Genomic DNA, 4,539 nt, shown 5'->3' with positions numbered 1-4,539 from the left:
TTATGACTGTTAACGTTGCTGTAAGTGATTTTCAAATTGAAATGAAATCACCAGAATAATGATTGTTGACAAATAGGTTTACCAAACATTCATCTCATCTTCCAGATGATGTTAATCATGAATGCAATATAAATCAAAAATGCTGGTTGTTTCAACCTATGATTGAGTAAAATATATCCATACCTTGTCGACTTGTTTACTGAACCTACACTGTTAACGATTTCCCTGTATTTTTACAGTACGGTACTGGCAGCACGGTTGCCAGTAAGTTACTGTATTTTGGTTTTACAGTACTGTACTGTAATACCATTTTACAGTACACAAACTAGTACTGTATAGTTACAAAGCAGTACTGTACTGTAATTTTACAATATTTTATTACAGTAGTCTATTTTTACAGTAATTTACTGTAATGTCTATATTGACCCATAAATACTATTTATTACTTATTACAGTTAATACAATAATATTATATAAAATAGCTAGAGATTTAGGTTTAAATCTATAGTTATTAATATGGTAAAAATGCTAAATTAAAACATAATGAATTAAAAGGCAATCCAAGCAATGTTTGTATCAAAATTTTATTAAAAAAAACATTTAATTGAAACAAACATATTTAAAACAAGATTTTAAACAATAATAAACATATAACCAAGTAACATAAAATAAAATCAACAAGTATAAACAAGTTTGGAGACCCCTGCTGTAACATATTTAACTCTGGCAAATAGAACACTGTTCCATAGTTTGAAGTTTTCAGTTTAAAGTCCATCATCGACTAAAAGGTAACATTTCACTGTGGTAAAAACAACACTGGCCCATAGTTTTAAATATTATACTTGAATTTCATTGAACACTAAAAATAAATTAAAAATTAAACTGTGGCAGACAGACCACAGTGGCCTTTACTTTGAAGTCGTCCATTCGAACTCAATCAGGGACTGCATGAAGCTGTTCACATGGGGGTTAATGGCCACAGCTTTTCTCTGCACCAAGTTCCTTGTCTTTTTGCTTGCTCCTTGTCTGGATGTGCACTTTTTCCCATCTTTGGAATTAATTCTATCCAGAAACCTGTTAGAAATATCATAAACATTAAGTCAACAAATATAAGATAGAAAAAGATTCTTAAAAAATTAAACTCAGCCTTGAATTTACTCCTATTCTGAAACCTTTTGCTCTTATTCTACTGTTCCACACCTAATTACATTAAAATACAGAAGATTCACTTACCGCTGAACAAACTCTTTCCTCAATGGACAGCATCCACATGGATCATGTCATGATTGAATGTCCTGAACAGAAAGTACAATTGTTACTGATTTGGACACAACTTTTTATTCTGAAAACAAAATCTTTTGTCAATAAAGTCCAGGGACACCTCTGCTAAATAAATACAATTATTAAATTAAATTTCTTATAACCAAAGTCTGAATATTTCTGTTTGTATATTTCTACATGGCAAACTAAGACAATTGTGTACATGTTGTGTATGGTCGTGTTACAGTGTTGTGTGTGAATGAGTGAATGAGTGTATACATGGGTATTTAAAGAAACTGTAGTGGTAAAGTGCAAACTTACCAAACATAATGTGCTTGGTGTGTGTCTGGTATCACCCGTTGTGCCTCCACATCTGCCTTAACTCCTATAAAAGTGCAAGGACACTCATGTAAACTACAAATAAAAAGTCAGCCACATTCCTGTGTAATTTTGCATGTGACGTGAAAGCATTTAATATTGCAGTCGAAAAAATACATGACTTGTAACTGTACATCATGTACTTGCCTGGTGCCTTTAAAGATGATCCATCTTACCCAATCCAGCTTACAAGCAATGGTAAGACTGTAAAAAAGACAAATGTTACAAAATCTGTTAGCCATAGAAATAAATAGACATTGTGAAGGAAATGGTAAAAGAAAATTTAGTAACACTTTACTATAAGAGTTTATTCCTTAACATTTGGTAATGCCTTAGCTAATATGAACTAACAATGAACAATATATTTTACAACATTAATAATATTTGATAATGTTCATTGTGCAGAGACAAAGTGATTGATTTAAAAATGTATTAAGTGTTTAAATCTAATATCATGCTATGCTAACAAATAAAACATTACTGTAAGTGTTAAGCCAGTTGTAAAACAAATATATATATATATATATATATTAGTTGTTATATTATATATTATATATAAATATCTAAATAAGTCTTTTTTTAATTATAACATCTTGTCTACAGAAAATCTCTGAAAATGTCTCGTTTAGTGCAGAAAATAGCGATTTATAGTGAAAAGGTAAAAAGACTGTCCCTTTAATGTTTTACCCGGACCGGCTGCGGTGTAACACTATGTCACGCAAAGTTTTTTAACAAGTAGCTAGCTGCTCACTTTAAAGATAAACATGATCGCCTAAATCTGAGCAATCCTGGTGATGCCAGTTTCCTACACGATGTTATAATGGACTATTTTACATCCAGAGATGAAGGATCAGATGACAGAGACGAGAAGACAAAGGTACGTAAATGCGGAGCCCATTCTCTTTTCGTGCATTGATTTGATGTGTTTTGGAAACTTATATACAGCGTGTAATGCATCTGAAGTGGTGGAAACAATATGCCATAAAAATGTATTGGACAACTTACTGGACGTGTAAAACGCTTTAGAGAAGATATTCTCTGCTTTTGATGATATACCGTAATATAATAACAACAACAATACGCGCGGCAATCCCTTTCGTTCATCTGATATTAAGATGAGCCCAGGTCTGAATGATATTTGGTAGAAGTTAAAGCTGCGATGAGTTCGATGCATGTATCCAGTTAAATATGAGGTTTCTTGTTTTCACTTCTGTGGAGGAGTTCAGTACTACAGTATGCTGTGTACGGTGTGACAAGTCCTGACTGTTTACAACCACGAGTCAGCCTTACCAAACAGTCGAACTTAATACTTTTCTCTGACGCTAACTGAACGGATGAAACGCCGAGATAAACGACCATTATGCTGGGACCGCAAGACCGCGCTGGCGGGTTGTCTTTGTCCATTTCGTTAAAAATAGTTTCATTGTCACCACACTTTCAACACAATATAAACTCACCAAAACCCTCATAATTTAGTTAAAACAACCCTATATTCATTAAAAAAAAGGTGTAAAGCGAGTTAAAGCAGCGGTAGACATCTGTGTGTAAGCTTACTTTCTGAGGGAGATTGAAACTTTGTTGGCGACCGTTTTTCTCTCTCATTGCACGTTTAAAACAATATTGTGACTATTGACAACATTCTTAAACTAAAAATTAAGTTTTCATGAAACAGAAATATTTCAAACTTACCGAACTGCCAGAAATCAATCGTCCTCCTTCAGCTGCAGCCAGGAGTTGTGCTCTCTCTCCCTCTGTGTGATTTGACGTTGGCGCACTTTCTCTGATTATTGCAAGTACACCTGGCACATTACAGCAAAGGCTACAGCAAGGTTACATCAAGACCAAAATATACTGTAAAATTTTCCCGCTCAAACAAATTTACCCAGAATGCATTATGAACTGCAGTACTGTACTGTAATGTACACATACAGTATAGTACTGTGGATTTTTACAGTAATGTACTGCTAATCTACAGCGACATCTTACAGTGTAGATAATGTCCATATTTGACCTAAACCATGGATTGAACCAACCCAGTATAGGTTTATTTAAAACATTACGTTTGGGTTTGTCTATATTTTACCTAAACCAACCCAGCATTTTGTCAAGTGTTGAGGAAAATATATTATTTACATACTGTATCAGGAAATTAACATATTATTAGGCATAAATAATAATGTTATTCTTATACTGTTATAAATCTCCTGTCATTTTATTTTAAATTTAGTCCAACAACTTGTGAGGTTTGGACAAGCCAATTTTACAGTTTTTCTGAATTGCTAAAATACATCACTCATTTTCTCAATCCTTAAACACAAATTAAAATTTTCAAACAAAATTCACAGAACTCCTGACTAGCAAACAATATTTAAAACAATTTAATCTGCACTCAAAATTAAACTAAGCTTTCAAATCATACACACACTCACCTAAAAGATTAGTAGGAACACATGTTCAATTTCTCGTTAATGCAATTATCTAATGAACCAATCACATGGCAGTTGCTTCAATGCATTTAGGGGTGTGGACCTGGTCAAGACAATCTCCAGAACTCCAAACTGAATGTCAGAATGGGAAAGAAAGGTGATTTAAGCAATTTTGAGAGTGGCATATTGTTGGGGCCAGACGGGCCGGTCTGAATATTTCACAATCTGCTCAGTTACTAGGATTTTCACACACAACCATTTCTAGGGTTTACAAAGAATGGTGTGAAAAGGGAAAACATCCAGTATGCGTCAGTCCTGTGGGCAAAAGTGCCTTGTTGATGCTAGAGGTCAGAGGAGAATGGGCCGACTGATTCAAGCTGATAGAAGAGCAACTTTGACTGAAATAACCACTCATTACAACCGAGGTATGCAGCAAAGCATTTGTGAAGCCACAACACGCACAACCTTGAGGCGA

The 4,539-nt window shown here is 34.1% G+C and overlaps 1 long non-coding RNA gene across 2 annotated transcripts; it reads right to left on the bottom strand.

Moving 5' to 3' along the window:
* Positions 1–678: 678 nt before the first annotated feature.
* LOC135782441 (uncharacterized) lies at positions 679–3,452 on the bottom strand. 2 transcript variants are annotated; one of them, XR_012335453.1, is made up of 5 exons: positions 3,328–3,452; positions 1,786–1,842; positions 1,582–1,645; positions 1,234–1,295; positions 679–1,074 (listed from the first exon to the last, which is right to left on the bottom strand). It is a non-coding gene; the product is annotated as an uncharacterized lncRNA (long non-coding RNA). The 2 variants fall into 2 exon arrangements; XR_010545417.2 differs by lacking the exon at positions 3,328–3,452 and having other exon boundaries at positions 1,786–2,078.
* Positions 3,453–4,539: the final 1,087 nt, after the last annotated feature.

The sequence above is a fragment of the Paramisgurnus dabryanus genome, chromosome 19 (assembly GCF_030506205.2).
Source record: "Paramisgurnus dabryanus chromosome 19, PD_genome_1.1, whole genome shotgun sequence".
In the NCBI taxonomy this organism is placed as follows: domain Eukaryota; kingdom Metazoa; phylum Chordata; class Actinopteri; order Cypriniformes; family Cobitidae; genus Paramisgurnus; species Paramisgurnus dabryanus.
The sequence above is the reverse complement of the archived record's forward strand: the minus strand, read 5'-3'. Positions and strand labels throughout refer to the sequence as shown.